Below are 25,270 nucleotides of genomic sequence, written 5' to 3'. Positions count from 1 at the left end.
GGAATAGTAATTTTTACCTGTCCGCTATCCAATGTTTTCCCTACTGTTGCACTCACTGGAGTGGGAATAGTAAATGTTATGCCTACGCTATCCAACGCTTTCCCTACTGTTGCACTCTCTGGAGTGGGAATAGTAATTTTTACCCCTACGCTATCCAATGTTTTCTCTACTGTTGCACTCACTGGAGTGGTAATAGTAAAAGTAACCCTCTCGCTATCCTACGTTGATAATATTGTATATGTTTTGTTAATAATATATATATATATATATATATATATATATATATATATATATATATATTGACATTATATAAAAAAAAATAATTACATTAATTATTTATTAATTTTAAGTTTATTTAAGTATTTTAAGTATGTTTAAATTAATTATATTTAATATTATATTACTTTTAAATTACTTTTAAGACATTTAAAACATTCAATATTTTGACTGTCTATATTTTTTACATCGATATTTTGGAGTCAATATTTTTGTACTTACCTGTTTGAAGATAGGAATTCGATATTCTGGCATTCTATATTTTCTCCGCGATATTTTGGCAGGTCGATATTTTGCTCCTCGATATTATGTCAGTGATCCCTGTAAAAGAAACACTATTAAGGAAGTATGGCTTCCAGTGCCGAACTAGCCATGTCTAACAGTGCACATTTCCTGGGGCTGGTGAAGGCATGGAGGCCGATCTCAGCTCTGGTGCAGCAAGCACCATCTCCCCTACCTCCTCTCCTCCTCCTGGGTGTCATTATTTTTTTTCCATCTGCATTTGCTAGTGTTGGTGTCAGCAACCATTCCTTTCCTTGACGCTGAATGTGCACATAGCCTTGTTTAGCCCTCCCTGCCAAACCTCCAGTCCATGGTGCTCTTACTATCCTGTGGCACTGTATTGCGGTCAACAATTGGTAATATTGGGGATCAAGAGTCTGTCACTGCTGTATTTCTCACTTCATTACGACCCCTTACCAGCTGCTGGTGGATCTGTCAGCCTCTAGTGCTGGTGATGAAGACTCAAGCTGGTTGAAAATTGCAAAGAGCCAGACCAGATAGTGACTTTTCTGTAAAACGATATGCAATATCAATTACATAACCTTAAATCACAGCCACTGCCTCACAGGGTGGAGTCATGGTACAATGAATGGCATCACCCAGATCGCTTTGCTGCGGCCAGTACTCTTTTTGCCAGCTAGGTATAACAGTGTAAATGGGCTAAAGTTCAACCCTCTTGCTTCTCACAATTCTCATTTGGCTTTACTCTGCCCTGATCTTTCCTCATTTGCCCTTCATATTGACAGCGGCCAGATTGTGTGTGTGCTAGGACTGCATCAGCTGGATATCTTTGTGAAAGGTCCATGACTGGACCATCCTGCATGTATTTATGGGCACAGCCAAGCCAGAAGAAGTACAAGTATGCTCTTTTCCCCTTCACAGATGCCGTTCTACCATTCCACCCTCATGTCAACCTGCACCACTACCATCCAGCACGACATCTGCTTCCGCATCTAGCTGCGCTCCGAGCCAATTGGGACCAACATTATGTGAGGTATAGACCGGATGCCTGTGCTTGGACCAGCAACTCAGTAGAAAATCAGGTTAAAAATAAAATAGTGACCTACTTTAATTTAAAAAAACTAGGACAAGCTGGAGGAATTGTAAGCAAAACAAAAGCACAGCTGGAGACCAGCCGTTATCTGAGTGGCCAAAAATGGCAAGAATCTGGAAGCAAGAACAAACATATTACTTTCAAGCAGTGAGATCAAGGCTGCACCAGTTACATGCCAGTTTGGTATTTACAGGTTGTTACTTCCCTGATAACTTGATTCAGGAGAAGGGGGCGTGGCCAAGCAGGCTACGATGGTGGAAGCAAACCTGTGGGGGCTCCGTGACCGGGGAAGAAACTCACCCATTGCAGCATGTTCCGCTGACTGCTGAGGACACCCATCAGCACCAGAATGCAGGCAGAACCTGCTGGGGAGCCTTAGACCCCGCTCCTGAAAGTAAATAATATTGATTTGGACCCCGATGTAGGATGCGGCTCCGGGAACAGCATGGTCCCATCTCTGTCATCCACCTGAGCGCTAGTGGTTGGGCTCCCACCGCCCTGCGGAGCTCATGCAGAAGACAGCGTACTGCCTGTGGTGGAGCCTGGGGCTGATGGTGGTGATGGCAAGATACTCAGACCACATCCCAAGTTTGCAATAGTAGCTGCTGTGTAACCGTGCATCGTTTGGAGGTAGGACTTAGGCACGGAGACCCCTGCCCCTGGCCTGGCGTCTTGCCATTTCACCCGCGACTGCTTGCCCCCTTACCTGCACGGAGCAGTCAGATGCTTTGGAGACCCTGTGGCAGGGCTGCTGTGCAGAGGATCCCTCAGGACTGGGTTTTAGAATTTTATGGCTAGGGGGTGCTCTGACGATCGTACTCTGCTCCCTGCTTCCGGCCTGAGTGGTGTGGCAATGCTCCGAGTCCCAGCTTTGGCCTTGGATAGCGCTCACCATGATGAAAGTTCCAGCACTTACCCGGCGAGGTCAGCAAGAGGGGGGGAGGCCCTCAGATCTGGAGAATGTGGCTCCAGCGATGTCAGAACAACCGTTAACCCTGATGCATGACCTTAAAATGGCAGCCGCCCACCATTTCCTCCTACCCAGCAGCAAGACATACGGTGGGCTCGGAGACAGTGATCTTGGCAGGGAGGAGAGCAGCACTGAGGATATAGGGAATCTCTTCCCACATCAGAACGTGACAGATGATGGCCTTCCCAGGTGACAGATACAGCTTTGGGACACACCTGACCTTTGGTGGGTCAACTGGTGCTGCCTTGCAGGCTCACTGACCCGGATTGAGCGTGAAGCCTAGATACTTTGCCCCCTGAGAGCCTACTACACAGGCTGCATCGAGGCCCTCTCCCACGGTGGCACTGCTACCTGCACCTAACTACTTGGTCTTGGATCAGGCAGGCACAGCCAGAAGCTCCACTACAGCATGCCGCCTGGGCGAACCTGTGAGTGGTGGACATGAATGTTGGGTGTGCAGCCACAATTAGGGGCGGCTGCATAGAGTGTGCCTGGTGGACCCACGGAAGCAGCCCAACTAGGTTGGGTGCGGTTTGCGGGTCACCCGAGTGCCCAGCTCCTGCCTGACTGACTCCCCGTATACCCAATGTGAGTAAAAAATCCTAGGCCATCCGCAGGATAAGTGACCATAAAGGCTAGGACCAGTGGAGAAAAAGAATTATCGAAAACTAATGTGTATATCAAAAAATATATATATTTAATTAGACATAGATAAAAATCATATAGAGACTCAAACATATAAGTCAAACTATATGATACAGTAAAATAGTGACATATACAAATCTTGAAAAAATATCAAACACATCAATTAAAAAAACAGATACATCATAGTAACATTATACATCACGACGAATTGTAATGATTATACACAAAAAATTCCAAAATGACAGTTGCAAATACTGAGAGATTATTAAAAGGACTCGACGCGCGTTTCGGCAGTAGAAAAACCGCCTTCTTCAGGAGTCATTGATGAAACTCTGAAAAGAATATTATAGGAAAAATATTATATATAACAATACATATATTCTTTTACATAATTACTACAAGCAACTAGCTGTACACCCATTTATCTGTTACACAATACAGAATTCGAAAAAACTCTTAATCTACCTACCAGGTCTAGACATAAAAATTGGTCACTTAAAGTCATATGATAGACAGATACATGTACAAGGTCAGTGCAGTACTTAGCTAGACAAAAAATCGATCAGTCATGTAGGATTCATTATTGGCATAAGTACAGTTGATTATCGTAAGAACACTCACAAATTATTTCTCAATAGAAATCTCATGGTATAAACTTATCAAGAATGACGTATTGTGATCTCACTTCGGAATACAATGATATCAATTAACTTACATTTGCAGTGTTGTTTATCATTCCATTCGTTACAAGGGGATCGATGATAACTTCCTCTTTTTGTTAAAAAAAAACCAATAACACAGAGCCACTTGATAAGGCTAATAACTAATTTAAACAAAATATGTTAAAATCAACCACATGGTTGAAAATGGAAGAAAACACTTTGAACACAATGAGTCATCCAATCATTAGCTAAATGTAAACAATGTAGTCACTAGTGGAGAAGATATAAGGATTTATAAAATTAATAAACATAGTGGTAAAGAAGATATATTTATCGAGTCAATGAGTTGCCTGTTTCCGCTATTTTGTGACCTATTTTAACTAATTCTTCATTTGGATGTATTAATACTGAAAAGCCAAGTCACTAGAGGAAGGTTCATTATTAAGATTGATACTTAAAGTTGCATTTCACTGTGCTAGGAATAACAAATACGTCATTCTTGATCAGTTTATACCATGAGATTTCAATTGAGAAATAATTTGTGAGTGTTCTTACGATAATCAACTGTACTTATGCCAATAATGAATCCTACATGACTGATCGATTTTTTGTCTAGCTAAGTACTGCACTGACCTTGTACATGTATCTGTCTATCATATGACTTTAAGTGACCAATTTTTATGTCTAGACCTGGTAGGTAGATTAAGAGTTTTTTCGAATTCTGTATTGTGTAACAGATAAATGGGTGTACAGCTAGTTGCTTGTAGTAATTATGTAAAAGAATATATGTATTGTTATATATAATATTTTTCCTATAATATTCTTTTCAGAGTTTCATCAATGACTCCTGAAGAAGGCGGTTTTTCTACTGCCGAAACGCGCGTCGAGTCCTTTTAATAATCTCTCAGTATTTGCAACTGTCATTTTGGAATTTTTTGTGTATAATCATTACAATTCGTCGTGATGTATAATGTTACTATGATGTATCTGTTTTTTAATTGATGTGTTTGATATATTTTTTCAAGATTTGTATATGTCACTATTTTACTGTATCATATAGTTTGACTTATATGTTTGAGTCTCTATATGATTTTTATCTATGTCTAATTAAATATATATATTTTTTAATATACACATTAGTTTTCGATAATTCTTTTTCTCCACTGGTCCTAGCCTTTATGGTCACTTATCCTGCGGATGGCCTAGGATTTTTTTACTCACATTGGTTCTTACCCTGCCCTAGGAATCTGTGTATTACCGATACCCAGGGGGTCCTTGTTTTCTCTCAACTGACTCCCCGTATACCACATGCCCTTCGCCTTGCAATGTGTGCCAGACTAACCCACAGACTGAAGCAGCAATACTGGACTGGCTGAAGTGGGTTCTGTTCGGATACCCCAGCACCATTGTGCATTACTCTTGGCGACATCTTTCCACCACAAAGTGATGGCGCTTCACCTGGTAGGATGCCTGGCCCACATATAGCATACCACCTCATCCAGTTGTACAGCCACAGCTGGCAAGAGCTCACATAATGTCCCGCACATTGTGCATAACTTCAGCCGGCAAGATGGGGAAATTGTAAGCCATGTCGAGCTCGGTGATGCAAAGGGCCGTCTCAGATGCTTCTGAGCGTACCAAATCTACGCCCTCTAACGCACCTGCTGCGGCATCGGATCAGCCCCTCTCGGAAGAACTGGACAAGGTACTGGCAGCTATTGAGCACACCAGAGTCTCCATGGACGAAAGATTGGGCACCCTAAAGACGGACATTAGTCTCCTTCACGATGACCACCGCAAATTAGCGGATAAAGTCTCGGAGGGTGAGAAAATAGTTGCCACCATACAACCTTCAGTCAAAACACATCAGGAAGCATTGCAGACTCTCTTAGGCTGTGTGTCCATTATGGAGGAGCGTATTGATGGTTTGGAAGGCCGGTCGAGACGCTGCAACATACGTGTGCTTGGGCTCCCGGAAGGCATTGAAGGGGCTAACCCAGTGGGATATATGGAAAAATGGACTGGCTCCTTCACCCCGAGGCCGTTCTTTTATATAGAAAGAGCTCATCAAGTTCCTGCATGTCTGCCCCCGCCAGGTGCCCCACCGCGACCTATGTTGGCCAAATTCCTCCACTTCCGCGACCAGGATGCAGTCCTTCAAGCAGCCCATCAGGTTGATCCCCTATGCATAGAGAACAACCAGATCATGATATTCCCGGACTACTCCCAGTCTGTCCAATAGTAAAGGTCATCGTTCCTCGAGGTGAAATGCCGCCTGCGGGCAGAGAACATACAATATTCACTGCTATTCCCAACATGTCTCAGAATTCTACATGATGGCTCTGCCCTCTTCTTCATGATGGCTGAGGAGGCGCAAAACTGGGTGGATCAACACTGTGCACAGAACCGTAAAGCAGCAGGTACCCGCTATCAAAGCCTGAAAATGTCCGGCTCCAGACGGCAATGCTCACAGCAGCGTAACAGGCAAGGGGACAACATGAAGATACCTGGTTCCTTAGGATCACCTGACTTGGAACAAATTGTGCAGGAGCGGCGCAGAGCTTTGAAAGCTGCAGCGATCCTCCGACCTCCCTCCCCGGTGACAGACATTGAATGAAATCCTCACCTCTTCCTATCTGAGGCGGACGACGATAGTGAAGAGACGATTGCAGGGTAGACTAGGTGACCCTGCCCTTGGTCACCCCACAGACCGCCGATGATCTGATATGATACGGCCCACAGTAGTTATATCTCATTGAGCTGGCAGGAAGAGAGGAATGGGTGGTCCGATCTTGTTACCTGACCGGACGCTGTTTCTGCTGAAGCTGCTGAAGCGGCTATTTGCTGTGACTCGGCGCTATTGGTTTCCTTCCTTCCACCACACCTCGTGGTACCCGCTGCGCGGGTCCCGCTTCGCTTCGTGGGAGGTCCTTTGTGCACGGCTGACCAGAAAGAATTGCTGGAGGCGCAATTCCAACACCATCCAAGGGAGTGCAGCAACAGCAAGCAGGGCTGCGAGTGACCAGCGGGCCCTGGACTACGAATCCCAGGAGCACCCGCCAGCCCTCATCACCGGCACCTGGGCCACTCTCACTGCCTGCTCCGCCCCCTGAAATCGTGTAAAATCCTCCGCCCCTGGACATTACTTGGGACGCTGTTTCTGCTGAAGCTGCTGAAGCGGCTATTTGCTGTGACCCGGCGCTATTGGTTTCCTTCCTTCCACCACACCTCGCGGTACCCGCTGCGCGGGTCCCGCTTCACTTTGTGGGAGGTCCTTTGTGCACGGCTGACCAGAAAGAATTGCTGGAGGCGCAATTCCAACATCCTCCAAGGGAGTGCAGCAACAACAAGCAGGGCTGCGAGTGACCAGCGGGCCCTGGACTACGAATCCCAGGAGCACCCGCCAGCCCTCATCACCGGCACCTGGGCCACTCTCCCTGCCTGCTCCGCCCCTAACTTTACTCAACCCCTACATCTGTAAGAAGGCACTCTCGCTGCGCGAGAGCGCGCGGGAGCGTGCCCGGGAGAAGCCCAGGACAAGGGCGGGGCCGTCTAAGGACGTGCAAGGACGGGACAGGCCATCCCTCGAACATCTGCTACTTCATTTCTCCCGGTAAGGATACTGCCTTTTTCCAACACATGTCTACTACCCTTTTGCCACACAGAGACTGTATACCTGTGATAGTACACTTCCCAGCAAGTCGTTGAATACTTTAACCTTGCATATTTATGAACATGGCTACCTCCACGGGGTCAAGTAACAATATCACGGTCCAAACTTCCAAAGGAGCTGTCACTGGTACAATTGACCATTTCTTTAAACGCATCTCCATAGTACTGGAGAAAGAAATTGCCGACACGGAGAAGCGCCTTTCGCTTGATCTGTTAACGGGAAAGCGGTCATCACTAGGACAATTAGCCCGAGCACCCTCTCCGGGCACGCCAAACATAGAAAGAGGTAGCCCCTCACAACTGGTTATTAGGGAGGAGGATGACAAACTGATTTGTCTTACTGGAAATATATCCTCTGTAAACTTGTTAGGGGAAACAGACTCTACGGGCCTATCAGGTTCTCCAAATCTACTTATTTCCTCCCCCCCAGTGACAATCCAGAGTGGGGATTCGACCATTAAAGGCAAGAAAAGGAAAAGAAGGGGTTCTTCTCAAAAGAAAGGACGGGCTAAACGTATAAACAATTCAAAGGCATCAGCCCAAGTTCCCTTGCAGCAAATAGTGACTGGTAATCCCTCCTCCACTAAACCCTCAGTGACATTACAAGGCCCTAACATAGAGGGTGATTTGTTATCTAAATTAGAGGTTATGGTTAGATCCCTTCTACTTCCCTTATACGAGAGAACTAGATTGATTGGTGTTAAGTTAGATAAATTAGGTGACCAGCTAGAAGGAAACAAAGCGGTGCTAGCGGAACTAGTAAAAACACACGCTACAGAGCAAATTGGAGGACTTGCTGTAACGTCCAATCTGAATACAGAACAACCTTCAACCAGTAATACTGGGACTGCAAAGGGGAAAAGTAAAGTGGTGACAAAATCCGTAAAAATTCTGCCCACGAAAGAACAATCAACTCAACCCCCAAAAGGGCCCCCACAAGCAAAGGGAGACCTCAACCGATAAAGAGAAAAAGGTACCTGAAAATAACCCTTCAAAAAATAAAAATAGATTAGAAAATGAGAAGGGGGAATACCCGACACAGGAATCAAAAAGACATATGCTTAGAAATGTAGACTTACCACCTGAATCTGCCCCTTTTACTATAATATTGACAGGAGTACCGGAACTAGCAGAAGGGGTGAGGGAAAACCACTACGCCCTAAAAAACTAAATAATTCATTGGCTAGAACAAAATAGACCACTCCCTGCCCACGTAGATGGAGTAATTTTAGCAGTAAGGCGTGCTAATTGGGTGGGCTCAAGGCCAAAGGATAAAAAAGGAGACGTAGTCATTGTAAACTTCAAAGACCACAGAACTGTGAGTTGCATAGGAGATTGGTTCGAGGCAAGAGGGGGGGACTCCATCTCTACTCACTATGTTAGCTACTTTTACCATAGAGATCCATCTTCCCTCCAAAAAGCTAACCAACGAAGAAATAACCCGTTTCAATGGAAAGAAATGGGCCACCAACCCCTTTTTCAAAACACCTTTAACCATCCAAATTGGGCACCATCACATAGGGGGTTTAATAATTATAACCTTACAGTACAACAGGGTTTTAATTTCCCCACTTCAAACCGCTTTTCAACCCTCTATGGGTTAGATGGGGTGGACTGACTCACCTCGAATATAACTGGGGGCAACAGTCCTCAAAAAAAACAAAAAATCGATTCCCATAGAGACTATTAACATAAGAGGGGCCAAAAAAATGGAGAACAAGAGAAATGAGGAAATGATAGCACATGATTATCGGCCTGTATCTCCTAATCTAGTATCCCTAGAACTGTGTAAAGCCAGGATCTCACAGAATATATTTGGTGGAATAATAGACTCTGGAAGGACACATGGCCAAGCTATAGCACATAGACCCCCCTTAGAGGAAGTTTCCCAAACTGAGGCAATGCAATCACATAAAGGTGGGACGGTTTCAGTCTTATATTGGAACATAGCAGGACTCCGTGCTAAGATTGAGGATGACTGCGCCCTAAACTTTGTAAAAGAATATGGGGTTATTTGCTTACAGGAGACTTGGGCCACCTCGGAACACCAATTGGAGGGCTTCAAAACCTATTTCTCCCCAGCAATAGCTGGTGCCCATGGAGGGGCAAAGGGAGGTTTGGTCACTTATATATCAAACACTATAGCTGGGCTAAAAGTCACGGTTCTCCATACAGATTCTAATTACTAACTAAAAAACCTGTCTTTCAGGGAGAAGGAGACTGTTCTCCTGGTAAATTACTATGATAATCTAACTGGCACAGAGGCGATAAAAACAATTGGTGAGCTCCGCAAAAAACTTAGTGATCATATAAATCAAACAAAATTTAAGGGCTCACCAAATATCATTTGGGGAGGGGATTTTAATCAGCACCCCTGTCCTTAAACCAATATAAATATCTGTGGCCTAGCGGAGAATCAGGACGATAACATAGTTCACTTCAACCATTCTTTGGTAGGAGACTATTTAAATGAACTACTCTCTGAACTAGACTTAGTAATAATAAATGAGGATAAAAATTCTCAGGGAGAAATGGACCCTACTTACCTTGGGAGAGGATGTGAGTCGACTATCGATTACATCATGGCCTCTAATACACTGGCAAGTAAAATAAATGATTTTAGAATATTAGTAAACTGCTTAAGTGACCATGCGGCCCTGGGAGTGAATTTATCTTTAGAACAGGGCCAGCTCTAACCCCACCTAATAATGACTGCTCTTGCGCAGAATAAACTATACCTCTCCAAAATGAATGGCTACGCTCTGGCCTGGGAAAAGATAGATCCAGCTGTTTTAACAGCTAAGGTGGTTCGTGCGGTTTACCCGGCCATATTAAAATGTCTAGATACAGACATAGGAGAAGAGGAGGTCCTTCAAAACTTTGATCTAATCCTAGAAAGCGTGAAAAAAATGCTAACTATAAAAAACAAAGGGACTAGGGACACAAAAAAAGGATGGTTTAATCATAAATGCACACTGGCCCACAAAAACCTAAAAAGAGCTCTATCTAATAAACCAAAAAATCAGGAAAAATTAAAATTATTAAGAAGGTCTTATAGACTAGCCTGCAAGGAAAGGAAACTAGAATTGAAACAAGCCTTGTGGAATCAACTGCATGAAAGCTCCCTAAGTAAAAATAGCGAGGCATTCTGGAAAGTGATTAGAGCCCCATTTCTAGCTGATAAAAAAAATCAACCAGCAATAGAGGTGGCTATAGACGGAAATACATGGGTAATCACTTCTCAAAAATCTTTAGAGAAAAGACAGAAACAGATCCTATAGAGGGGAGAAACAGTAATAGTAACATTCAGCAGACACATTTTTTTTCCCCATTGCACTGGTTTTTACATTAACTGAAGTAATTGCTGCAGTAACGACCAGTAAAAGTGGGAAAGCCCCTGGTCCAGATGGGGTACCAGTGGACTTTTTTAAACATAAATTAGATCTATGGGCCCCAATTCTGAAAAGGGTCTTCGATTCCGTAATGAAGTGTGGCCTATTAAAAACTTGGAATCAATCTATCATGGTCCCCATATTTAAGAAGGGCGAAAGACAGAGTGTTACCTGCTACCGTCCAATCTCACTTCTGGACTCACTAGGGAAAGTAGGGGGCAGAGTGGTTCTCCAGCGTCTTCAGGAGTGGGTTGAGGACAGGGAGATTCTGTCGGATATCCAATTCGGTTTCCGAGAGGGCTTTGGAACCACGGAACAAGCTCTAAATCTATCTTTGATGATGAGGAAATACGTCTCAGCCAAGTGGGGTAGGTTATATATGGTTTACGTCGATCTCTCCGCAGCGTTCGACTGCGTCTCCCACTCAAAATGATGGTCCATCCTGATAGAGATGGGGGTAGAGCAGGCCCTTGTAACCTTCTTGAGAGAACTCTATAAAGACGCCTGTGCAAGGGTACGTTTTGGAGCACAAGGCAAATTATCCGAACCATTAAAAGTAGAGCGCCGGGTTAGGCAGGGTTGTGTCCTGGCCCCTTTTCTTTTTTCCCTCTGTGCTAATGGCCTTGAGGTTGAGATGTTGAGGGGGGCCCAGGATCTTCCGCGAGTAAGAAACCGCCTAATCCCCGCTCTGCTATATGCGGATGACGCCGTGATTCTCGCAAGAACACCGCGAGAATTACAGAAGGCCCTAGACAGATATGCAAGGTTCATGGGAACTTTGGACCTTCGCATAAATATAAAAAAGACCTACGTCATGGTGGCAGGAAAGAACAAAAAAGGGGGGAAAGGTGTTTTCCTGGAAAATGAAAGGATCGATACAACTGCCCAATATCCATACCTTGGCATCATGATGGATGAAAAGATAAACTGGAAACCAGCAATAGAAGCCAGAAAACATCAGTTCCTACGAGCAATTGCGGCTCTTATACAATTTTCCCAAAAATTTGGAAAGAGACCACCAGTAGAATTGCTTCAGATTTTTAAAGCCAAATGTCAGTCCACTGCATTATACGGGGCTGGTCTCTGGGGTCATAAAAATACCAACTCTTTACAGGTAGCACAGAACACCTTTTTAAGATTTTTGTTGGCACTTCCGAGAAGCACATCTACTTACGCATTGCATATGGAGTTAGGCATTTCGCATATAGCGGATTTGGCAAAAATACAACCGCTCATGCTCTGGCGACGTATATGGACCTCAACGACAAACATCTTATTGGAACAGATAATAAGAGATTGTATGTTGTTGGATCATGTGGGAAGAATCGAATGGAAAGTATGTAAAAAATACCCTCACAGATCTGGGACTCAGTAAATACTATTCTGCCCCGGAGTCAATTGCTGAAAAAACCAGAAAAGACCTAAAATTAAAGGCACTAACCCACATAGAAGAGCTACGATTCTGTACTGAGGCAAGAAAACCTTCGGTTCAACATTCGCTGGCAATCACGACTACTTTGGAGATAGAGCCTTACTTGACTTACGTTGACTCACAATTCGAGCGTTTTCTCTTAACAAGATTTAGAATGAACATTTTCCATAGATTGGTGGCATTTCCGATAATAAATAGTTGGGAAGAGTGTCTAACCGTGTGTCCATGTGACGACATGTCAGAGCAATCCACTATGCACACGTTTTTGTTCTGTACTTTCTACTCTGCACATCGCAAATTATCCCACTTTTAAGAAGAATGGGCTTAAGAACTTGTCGCCCTGCCATGCTACGTATGCAATTCATTGAATCAGAACTAGTTTGTAAATATATAGTGTCCTTTTTAAAATGTATTTTTAAACAGAGTAAATCTTTGACCAAAACGTACCGTAAATAATATGAAAAACGAGAGGTTTTGGAATATTCCCCGAATGGTCTAAACTCATTTTTTGAGAGAAAATAACCTATCAAGGACTAAAATTGACCTAGGGAAATGTTGTTAGTTTTAAAATGTATAGAATATTAACCTGTTGATTCTAATGTAATGATTTATATGATGGAACTCTTTTATGGTTTTTATAAATTTAAAATCGAATAAAGATTTACTACTACTGTTACCTGACCAAGGGATTCAACACCTAATAGTTGGACCCGTGCATCGCTGGCACCGCATCCGCCTACTCACGCTACAGACCAGCTAGTGCATAATACCTGTATAAAGGCCCTGACGGAATGACACCTCGCGAGCACAGGCTACCACCCCCACAGATTGTTCATCCCATTACTGGAACTGTCTAGAACCATTGACCCAGACGGGTGATACACCCTACTACAAGGCCTCTTGGATTGTCAATCGGTCCTGTTGGAGAGCATTTAGGTGCCTAACGTGGACCAGAGTAAATTCTGGGAGACACTCTCCCTACCGTTAAGCTCTTACACCCAAATCCCCTGGATTTTGGGAGGGGACTACAACTGCGTGCAAAACACAGATCTGGACAGATCCCATCCCCCCACCTGGCTTCCCCTATCACTACCCAAGCCAAGCACTTTGCAGCATGGATGGCGCATTGGTCTCTCATGGATGCCTGGCACTCGAAATATCCAACCACTAGGCTCTACTCATTCCACCCTATACCTTGTGATCTTAATGTTCGACTGGATAGTTTCCTTAGTTCTCCCTCTATCCTGCCTACTATTTTGGACTCTGACTACTTAAGTAGGGTTCTGTCAGACCACGATGCACACACGCTCACACTCAAGTGGCACCCGCATACACCACCGGTCCCCACCTGGCGCCTCTCTAAAGACTATCTAGATGATCTGACCTTCAAACAAACACAATTGGAACATATACAGCACTGTTTTCGGGAAAACACTGACACAGCCACTACCCCCGCAGCAGAATGGAACACGTTTGAAGTTGTTATACGGGGCACATGCCTGCATCACATCACAGGGGTACGCCACGTCCTTGAGCGCCGCATCCATGATATGGAGCTGAAGCTCGCCGCGCTCACACGAGCAGCTGACCAGCAGGAAGCTATACCGTCCCAGATAGCAGCCGTCAAGAGCGCAGAAGGAGAGGCGCTCTCAGACCTCTGCAGATATAATTTCAGGGCACATACGGCTCGAGCACACAGGAAGGGAGGGGGAGCGGGTGCATTATTATCATGGTTGGTGAAACAAGATGCAACCTCTCCACGATCATGACTATTCAGTTGGATCCGAACACTCTTCTCCACTCGCAGGTTTCCATCTTGGATGCCTTCAGAAGCATTATGCACAACTGTATGTGGACCCTGCTCCACTAGACACTGAATGCCTCACCCGATTCCTGCACCGGTATTCTCTGCCCCGTACGGATCGCAATGCCCGTCGGGACTTAGATACACCCATTGATTCCACTGAGGTCTGGGAGGCAATGCAGGCACGGGCCACGTGCAAGGTGTTGGGTCTAGATGGCCTACCGTTGGAGTATTTCCATACGTTTGCAACACAATTGGTTCCCCAGCTGGTGAAACAAATCCAGGTGGCCCTAGAAGAGGGTACCTTACCACAGTCCATGTGTGAGTCAGCCATAGTCTCCCTCCTCAAACCGGACAGGGATCCGCAACAACTTGGCTCCTATCGGCCCATAGCCTTATTGCCCGCTGACTATAACATTTTCGGGAAAGTCCTTGCTGACAGGTATGCCACTATCATCCCAAAATTGATCCACCCGGATCAAAATGGATTTGTACCCCGTAGGAACACCTCCTACAATATACGGCACCTGTTCCACATTCAGGATCAGATCATGGACTGTGTCCCTTGTGTGGCGTATCTGCTCCTGGACCTGGAAAAAGCCTTTGATACCTTCTTATGGCCAAATCTGTTCCAGGTTCTGCAATACATGGGAGTGGGGCCCCGCCTGTTGGTGTACATCAAGCTGATCTACTCTACACCTACCTCCAGGGTGAGACTAGGGCCACTGATATCCCTTGCCATTCACGCTGAGCAGGGGCACTAGTCAGGGTTGCCTGCTTTCTCCCTTACTATTTGCCATGGCGATGGAGCCTCTGGCGCTCCACCTCCATGATGAGAGTGCAGAGTGGGGTATCCCAATTGCTGACAGCATCCATGAAGTATCACTCTATACGGACGATGTACTCCTTTATGTACGGGACATTGAGTCAGACCTTGCCTCCATATTATGCACCCCAAGGGACTTTGAGGGAGTAGCGGGCCTGAAAGTCAATTAGTCCAAATCGACGAGGATCTTCATCCACGTCCGCTGCGTCGGGGTGACATTCACCTCTCCTGAAGCCACCAGGTGATACGGTACCTGGGCGTCCATTTAAATCATAGACCGCAGGATCTCTATAAACTACCGCAGGGCAATGGTGGGTGTCAGGTCCTCTGTGCATTTCTGGAAAGGTCTCCCTTTGGCTGTCACTGGCAAAATCGCAGTTGCCAAGATGATCCTTGTCCAGAGGCTACTATATTATTTTGCCAATCTCCCGGTAGTCCCCCTGCGCTCCTTTTTCCGGGAACTAGACACAAACCTCGGGACACTTATATGGGGGTCGCGACGTCAACGGATTGCACTAGCTAAACTGCAGCTGCCGCTGGATCATTTAGGACTAGGAGCCCCCTTCTTTGAGGCATATTTCCTCGCCGCCCAGCTGCAATGGGTATCCTGTTGGACAGCGGACAGGGCTGTGGGGGAGTTGAGTACAGTCACAGGACGGGTCCCAGACAGCGATCCTACATTGCATGCTGTTGCCAAGAGCAGTGCCGCTCCAGAACAGGCCCCTCAAGTTGACAGTAGCACTCGCTTGCTTGACTCGGTTGCATCGACTGAATCGCACGGCACCCATTTACTCTCCTGCTCTGCCGCTGGTGGGATTCCCTAGAGGCTGGGCACTCTATATGGAAGGGTATTTAGACCATGGACGGACCAAGCATTGATGGAGGTAAATATCACTATTTCTCAATGGGCAACTGCAGACATTCGTGGAATTGGATGCAGAGTTGGAACACCCTAGAGGGCAATACCTCCTGTATTGGCAGCTTCTTGAAGACTGCCGCAAGGTATAGCACACGATAGACACTGAACCTCCCACGCACCTGGTGCTTCATACACTGATACAGATAGGACCGGGACAACATCTGGTTAGCTGGATATACAAAGCACTCCGTGCCCTCAACCCACTTAACCTGGCGCCCCCTCGGGAAAAATTGGAAACTGAATTCCACAGACCGCTCCATGACAAAAAATGGGCCCGGCCCTAGAGTTCCCTAAAAAAGTGTCCCACAACTACGGCTTCAAAAACATACAACTGCCCATACTGCATCCTGCATACCTTACCCCTGAGAAGCTTCAGCAATACTATCCAGATGGGTCTTTTACATGCCCCAGATACCTTGATCCCAGTGCCTCCTTTCACCACATGTTTTGGGACTGTCCAGAACTCCACACTTTACTGGGTCACGATCCACGCCACTCTTTGTTCACCACGGGGCTCCCAGATATTCAGACGTGGGAGGCCTGTGAGCTAGGCACAAGCAAAGAGCGCAAGAACTGGAAAGTAGAAACGTGCTTTGCATCCCTGGCGCTCCTTCTAGCTAAAAGATGTATAGCAATGCATTAGAAGGCACCCAGGGAACCCACATTAGCTGCATGGGTGGGAGCAGTCAAAAATGGGGCGCAGCAGAAGAGGAAGTACTTTGGTCCAAAGAAGTTAAGGGAACTCGCAAACACCCTATGTCCATGTTGTGAGCTAGTGTACTTCACTCCTTTGCAAAAGAAATCTCGGTTGAGTCAGGGTCCCAAGCAAACCACACCCTCGCCACACAACCATGCCCCCCGGAGACTCTAGAGGGTCACTCTGGGGAGAAAGCGCAGACTGGGTCCAGTCTGGGAACCGGAGCCGGACGGCGAGTGCAGCATTCTCTCTATGATGTTTCAGGTGTTCCCCCATCCGCGCAGGCGCGACTTGAGACCTAGCCAAACAATGGCAACTAGACAATCCTTTTCAGGTGACTAAACATTAGACAAGGTGGTGTGCCCCCAGTTATATCTCCCCAGCTCTCCAGTTTCAATCATTGGCTGGCACATAGAACCATTTACAGCACATGGCTGAAGTTGAGAGCGATCGCACTACCGTAGGTACGGCCTATTGACTACCATGCATGGACTCAAATCTAGCCCTACCTACCACTCTATAATAATGATGTCCTGCTTGACAATATCTAGTATGACATGTATTCAGCTGTTACTGTACTCCGTGACTAGATGTATAATAAATGGATGTTACGCTACACTCACAATAGTTACTACTGTATTGTTATTTTTGGAAAATGCCAATAAAAAGAATTTTATAAAAAAACTTGAATCAGGAGAAGTGCCTTTTTATGCTATGCGGGCATAGCACTTATTTTCTTTTAAATTCCTGTATGTACATAGGTTTGTAACAGTAACTCATTTAATAAATATCTTTATAGTCAAAAGTTTGTAAACTTGCTCTCCCCAAACGGGGTTTTGGACAAGGTGACTGACAGTGCCTATTGCTCACAAACTCGTTTCTAGTTTCAGGTCATTATTTTTATTGATATACCTCCAGAGGACTCTGAGAAATCTGAAGGGATGAAACTGGAAAGGAATAAAGTGACTCAGAGAGAGGGATCCAAGGAGCTGGACTAAGGCAGAGGGAATGTGACAGAGAAGTGGGTTGACAACAAAGGGGATAGTGGAAGGCTGAGGGGAAGAAGGAAGGCAGACACTTTGAGGAGAGGGTCTAAGAGGAAAAGAAGGAAAAGAAAATAGGGAAAGATAAGTGCAAGAAATAGAAGGGAAGAAAGATGCCATTCGAAAAGTGACATCAGAGACAAGAAAGATATTGGTGATTGGACTGATGGTGGTTTTCTTTTAAAATGCTATTGCACACATATTTACATTAATCTGCAGCACATATACATTGTGTGATATTCACTTTCAGTTGATATAGCTAATGTAGGTCTGAATTTAAAACGGTGCGCATTAGAATAGTCATGCTTCTCTGTTAAGTATTTTTTCCTCTTTCTGGTTCCAGGAGTCAAGTCATACCAGACAAAGTTAATTAACATACATGTTCTTGTTTAGTTACTGTGCAACTGGTTATGTGTGTATTTTCCTTAGGGAGTGACATTATGGTACAGCACCTGCAAGTGGGAACCTCATACCAAACTGTATCTTCTCACAACAATATAGCCAGCTGAAGGTCGTGCAGCAGTGACCTAATTGTAAGTCAGGTGTGGAAAATAATTTTAGTTTATTATCACAACTGCTTTGATTCCGATTGGTTCTCTTCAAGGGAAGCGCAAGAAGTTGCAACTGTCTGCAGCAGAGATTATATAAACTATGCATTGTCGAATGTATTTGTTTAGATGCCCTTTCCACTATCCTGGGAGGAGACATTCCCTTGCCCTGAGAGTTAGACTTCGGGGGAGCTTTTCCATTCTCATTTACCTGAATAATCTTCATTTGATTCTGCACTTAGAGGCTTTACCTGCGGACACCTTCTGCCTGACTTCACTTTAACTTGCCTTACTTCTTTAACTTAGCACATTGCAGAATTTCTCTTCGTGGCCAACTGTCTCTGTTTCGATTTATCTTATGACGACTGTAAATAGATTTTTTTGTATTTGTGATGTTGAATTGATTCGTTCAGTACTGACTGACGCACTCAGTATTAATTCCCGAGATTACAACTAATTTTATTGATTTGATTTTGTCACTTTGCTAATATATTAACAAACGTTCATAAATCTACCATTCTCCTTCATTTTTGTGGAGCCATATGTGCTTCAGGTTATTTAAATGTAATTGATGTGTTGCATCACGCCTCAGTTCACGATTAAAGGTCTATCCACTTGCGTGCAACTTGTACTTGAGTTTGAACCAAAGATCTGTATGGCGCAAATTTGCTGTAACAGAAAAGGACGAGAGAACAGGGGAGTAAAGGAAAGGTTATGTGAGGAGAATCACTGACAGTAAAGGAGAGGGAAGTGGTGAATAGGAAAAGTCTGTGAGAAGAAGGGAAGGTTGAGTAAGGGATCACATCATGAGGAGAATGACTAAGATATGATGGGAGTAGGGCAGTGGCTGCAATCTGACTGAGGGAAGAGGAGGGGGAATAGAAGAATTTGACGGGCAGGAAAACCAAATCAAAGGAGGAAAAGAGAAGGAATATCTCATGCGGAGAGTCACTCAGGAAAGAGGGAAAGGATGGCAGAGTAAGGGAAGTGATACAATGAAAGAAAGGAGACACCATGAACATGAACAACGGTACACAGTATTACCAGCACACATAGGTAACTCTGTTCCTAAAGAGACCCAACAGAGTATGTCTACTACTCATTCCTGAAGCTACCACCGTCTCTCGGGATCTATGGGATGTTGTCACTGTCATTATTGATAAATATTGGAGAGGGACAATTCATGTTTTTGGACCACTCAGCACGTTTTTTGGCTTTTCAGGAACAAACCCCAAAAGCTGGGGTCTATTTCTGAAAAGCAAATCAATGGCCATGGCGTGCCTAGGTTTCTGTAAAGGGGTCCTTGATTGTGTAATTGTATAAAAGGATGGTGAAGCCATCACTGTACATTGGGGCCAAGTGTCAGACAAGCTGTTGATTCAAGGGTTTCCAATGGTGGAACCAGCAGAGACCCATTTCAGAGGAACACAGGGGTGTTATGCAGGGAAACATAATGTTAGCAGATTGGGAATCTATCGTTTTGGCGGGTACTGCACATCTGCCTACCACAGGATACATACAGAAAGAGCAGTTGTGGCTTACTATTACCACAGCAACACCATGCTCACAGATAATATGGTGAACGCCTGCAATTACAGTACCTGTCTTTTAGCCACACTGGTGTAACTCACAGTCCATTTCCTATATGAGGCCAATAAATATGAGAACAACAAATAGCTTGCTGTTATGTCACAGCTCAATGAAAGTGGACTACCGGTGGATTAGTACCAGTGGTTTAAAAGAAACTCAACCTCCACCTGAATTAACCCATACGGCAACACATAATACTGTTTTACACAACAGTTAGTATTCGTTCTCACATTCTGACTAGCCAGAGAGGCTGATCAGGTATCTATGAGAAGCCATTCAACATAATGTTCGCTCTATGAAAACAGACACTCAACTTCTAACCCAAGAGTAAACCATTTTCGTGTGACCTACAGTAGCGTCTTAGCCCAGACCACAAATACTGTGCCACCGGGGCTCAAAGCTGTTTTCGACATTTAGCCGGCAGTGATTGCTTGTCACATACCAGGAATAAAGCATGACTTATTTTCTTCAATACAGTATTGGAATTAAGATGTGTATGTCTAAGATCTCCTTTAAAATGTCACTTATGTTTCAGCTTTGTCTGTGCCCTTGGGGGGTGACCATCAAGTTGACCTGTACCGAACGAGGCTTAAATTGTGCTACCTAATGAAGTGTGACAAGTCCCTGAGCCTGTCTGAGAATGCTTGTGCTCCGATACAAGTACCTCTGACATTATTCTCTCATGCTCTCCCTGTGCTACAGTTCGAAGCACCTGGAAGCCCTCCAAAAGGCTAAGCCCCCCAGCATCACACTGAGTTGGCACAGATGCGGGCCTCCGAGAGGCCTTTTCAAGGGTGAAGCCAGAAGTGGGTCATTCTAATGGGCCCAGCAGGAGGCCCGAGCTGAACAATAGGACAGGCTGCTTAAAGCAGAGTGAGGACCCCTGCAATTTAGTATTTTCTCGGTAAGGGGTTTATGTTTCTAACAATTTGATCAACGCTTTGAAATCGGATGTGAGACTCTACATGCTTCTGAAGTAGTTTGAACACTCCTAACTGTGAACAGCAGAAAGCCAGCGGCTCCAGAAAGCAGAGGCATGCAATTTCTGCAGGCAAAGGCTTTTACTTGAGTTGAAAAAATACGTTAGTATCTTTCATTAAATGACCCTATACATCATAGGCATCCTCGGCTACTACTCCTAAATTGTATTAATGTCTGTGTGATGTTATTTTTTATGCCCATTTTTGAACAGGCAAATAGATATTGACTTGCTACGCAGCTTGTAATTTGAAGTTCGTAGATTTTCTCTTTAGCTCATTCCTGTATTTGGTGATTGTCCTAAAATATTATGGCCCTGATTACTAATCAGGCAGAGCAGAATTGCCATTTGGAATTCTGTTTACCTGATCCCAACTGGCCCTGTCTTCCCGTGCCTGGTATTACCAGCTGTAGAAACACCAGATTACATTTTATCAGTTGGTGATTGCAAAGTCAGTTTCAAAGTCAGTAGTACTTTGAGTGTCGCAAGCATAGATCTGAGGACATGATATGATCTGAGGCCTACTAAGCAGGACTCAGCCATTACATATTCTGTCTAAAATTAGATTTTCCAATACTCAAAATACAGCCCGTTTAGATCGACTGGCTCAAAGTTGATTTATGTCATTGGAATGACAGTGGGATGGGATATAATGAATAACCAATACATTGTAAGTATGCTATAATGGTGTTAAGATCCCTCTATCAAGCCACATGCACTGAGATATATAACACAGTGGCCACTTGGTAGTTATAATTACGACAATGTTTCCATAAGAAATAGTTTTTTTTGGTTTGCTAATACCTTTGATGCAGTTTAACGAATCTTCACAAAGCTTACAAAAAAAGTCATATCCACCTCAGCTCCTCCCTGGAAAGCTCCAGTTTGATCCATCAAGCCTCGACCGGGAAAAGGGGGGGTGGGGGGGTGGGGGGTGGGGGAGGGTATATTTCAGGCAACAGAGGATCAGCAGCTGCAATAGATGAAATGGTTCAGGGCTGCATGTACAAAGGCTTTTTGTGAACGCTAAAATGCCTTTACACATGTTCAGAGCCTTATTTGCGATTCGGTAACCTGTTTCCGAATTACAAATTGAGTAAATTGGGTTTGCGATTTGGTATTAGGAAGGGGGCGTGTTTGGGGAGTACCTTCCTAACACGGAATCGCAGTGATATGTGTAAATGTTTTGCGACCAAAATGCAGTCACAAAACATTCACATTTGATCACCCAGTTAAAGTAGGTGGTAACTCATTCACAAATAGGAAGGGGCCCCCAAGAAATCCCTTCTTCTTTGTGAATTTTTGTAAAAACATTTTTTAAGAGCAGGAAGTGGTCCCAAGAACACTGCCTACTCTTAAAAAATTAAGAGAAAACTTTTCATGTTTTTTATAATGCTTCCCATTTACCTTAAGGAAAATGGGCTGCATTTAAAAAAATAAAAAAGACTGCTTAATTTAAAAGCATTCACAGGCTACAATATCTGTGATTTTAGCTATTCCCAATGGCTTGTAAACTGAGACCTACCTCATCAATATTCATGAGATAGGTCTATTTGCCGCCAACTAGGAATCACAAAATGTGTCAAAGACACATTTGTACATTGGTGTTTGAGATTTACCAAATAGCGAATCGCAAAAACTACGCTATTTGGTAATCGCAAATTATTAACTTTGTTCATGTGGCCCCAAATCTGATTTGCTGTGGTCAACATCAGTAAACATGTGGCGGCAGTCATTTTAGGACTTAGAAACTCAGTCACCTGTCCTGAAAAAAGAGTTACAAAAACATAGGGAGGCAGGGTAGGGATACCCTGACCACAGTGGTCTGATTAAAGGGTCACAGAAACACCGCTCTGTGGCCAAAAAGATATATCTTTTTAAACAGCAGTGTAGATCCACGAGGAATAGTAGCAGCAACATTTGTTTAAATTAAAAAAGGGGCAGACTCCACTCTTCTCAAGTTGAAGCCCCCTGAGTTGGGCCAGAGCCGTGATGTAGGAGAATTATTTAGGGGTGGAGGCATGTGGCCCTTCTCACACGGAGCCCCCAGGGCCCAATGTTTTGAGTAGAGGGCGCTCTCACCAAGAATTGCTTGTGCCCACACATATTACTTCCCTTTTTACATGTTCAATGACTGTAATGCTAACATGCCTCATGACATCTGAAATTAAATCATTGATAAGAATTGTGCATGGCAAAGGTCGCCAGTAGGAAGTTATAAGTAAGGCCATGTTTCCATAGGAAAAGCGTTTTTTTGACTTGTCCATATCTTTGGCGCCAATTGATGAATCTTCACAAAATTTTACTCGAAAAAGTGCCCCTGTGATTCTAGTTGTGTATGGAAAGTTTTGGGACAATCCTCCAAGCGGGGACTAAGAAAGAGGGTGTTCAAAAACGGTGTGTAAATTCCCATACAGTCTTTAGATATGTCTGCAGCCCAAACCACTGGATGGAGTTACAGCAAATTTGGCAGGAAGATAGCTTTTGGATCGCTGATTACGCTTTTAGTTATTTGGTGTAAATCCATTCAGTAGTTTTTGAGATATTATAGGAAACCAAAATGTGTATATCCAGGGACACAAAGGCTCCATTAACCCACCCGATCTGGTGCAGAGGATCTGATTGGCTGCCTACACTTAAACCAGGAAGTGCTGGCAGCCATCTTCGGACTCTGCTTTAGCCGAGTCCCAGAATTTTTCTTTTTTTAAAAGGGGGCAGAGTAGGAATACCCCGACCCCTAACTATGGGCCAAGGGCATCCCTGAGAACCCACCAGGGCTAAAAAGCATTTGTTTTCAAATTCTTCACCGAAAATCACGATGGATCTGTGACACCTGTGAAGATAAAAAAAAAAACTGTCTCCTGAACTTGTTTTGAAAAGAGCCCTCGGGTGTGCCAGGTTTCGGGGGCATTATTTTATAAAAGGAAGGAGGCGCACTGAGCCCCCCTCCTAAGGCTCTTTGAGCCCAGGGGTCCACCACCTACCCAGGGCTTTATTTTTATAAAAGGAGGGGTCATGCAGATCCCCCTCCTCTGTTTCGTTAAAGCCCCAGGGACCACCACCTCTCTGGACCTTTCTTTTTTAAAGGAGGGGGCCAATCTGACCCCTCTCCTGGGCTTCATAGAATCCCCAGGAACCACCACCTCCCTGGTACTATGCAATATATAAAACTGGGAGAGGGGCCACACGGCCAACTTCCCAGGGTATATATGGCCCGGGGACCACCAACTACCTGGGGCCAGCCTATTAAAATAAAAGTAGGGGGGTCACACAGCCCCTCTTTTGGATCCAACAATGACCCTGGGGACAGCTACCCGCAAGTACCAGCTCCCTATTTCCAAGGGTGCCCACACGTGGACTTAGCTGTTTGCTCTGACATGGCAGGAGCTTTGAGAGCTCCCATCAAGTCAGAGCAAGCACTCCGCTTCCAGCAAATAGGAGATGTCAAACCGCTTCAGCTTGCTGGAAGTAGAATTTTCATCTCTTTTGGGCAGGGAAAGAGATGAAAGTATTGCTCTTGCATGCAGTGATCTGCATTTCCAGCAGCTTCCTGCGTGCAACAGCAATGTCGGCATCCGCAGGAGGCATGGGGCGGGCTGGGACCACGGGGGCCTTGAGGCTTCTCCGTGGTACCCAACGTGCCTTGACAAGGACACCCAATGAGACGAGGCTGAGCCCAGTGGGATGAAATCCGCCAAGGGAGGAGGGCCTCTAGTTAGGAAATATAAATGTATAAAAACACTGAAATTACCTGAAAACCTTAATGGAGGTGAATGCATAATTGATCTAATGGTGCAGAATCTGATCTCTAGTGACTGTGTCAAGTGGTTTCTTTCTTGTTGTCTTCTGGTAAGAGCAAAGTCCATGGTTTTCCCTTGTAAATACCCTAAGTATGCAGATGCCCAAAATCCATAGTGCCACTCACACACCATCTTACATAGATACACAGGCAGTCACATACCCATTCACAGACCCATTCAGCCACTCACACAAACACCCACAGACCCATTGTACCACTAACAAGCCTAGTCACAGACCTGCACAGGAACTCACACACCCACTCAGAGACCCACACAGGCACTCATACACCGATTCACAGACCAACACAGGCATCCACACACCCACTAACAGACCCATAGCACCACTCACACACACACACACACTCACAAACACACAAAGGCCCTCATACACCCACTTACTTACCCATAGCACCACCCACAGACCCAGCCACAGACCCACACAGGCACTCCAACACCCACTCACAGACCCAAACAGCCACTAATACATCCACTCACAGACCCACACAGCCACTCACACACCCACAAAGCCACTCACATACCCACTCACAGACCCATAGTAACTCTCACAGACCTATTCGCAGACCCACGCAGGCACTCACACACCTACTCACAGACCCACAAAGGCACTCATACACCCACCCACAGACCCAAACAGGCACTCACACATCACTCATCGGCA

At 44.9% G+C, this 25,270-nt stretch overlaps 1 protein-coding gene across 1 annotated transcript in view; it reads right to left on the bottom strand.

Annotated features, from left to right (window-relative positions):
• Nucleotides 1-25,270, bottom strand: part of SLC6A2 (solute carrier family 6 member 2) — a 1,509,850-nt gene that overhangs the window by 707,993 nt on the left and 776,587 nt on the right. The window lies entirely within an intron of this gene.

The sequence above is a fragment of the Lissotriton vulgaris genome, chromosome 12, assembly GCF_964263255.1.
Source record: "Lissotriton vulgaris chromosome 12, aLisVul1.2, whole genome shotgun sequence".
NCBI lineage: Eukaryota > Metazoa > Chordata > Amphibia > Caudata > Salamandridae > Lissotriton > Lissotriton vulgaris.
Note: the sequence above shows the minus strand (reverse complement) of the source record. Positions and strands in the feature narration are given on the sequence as shown.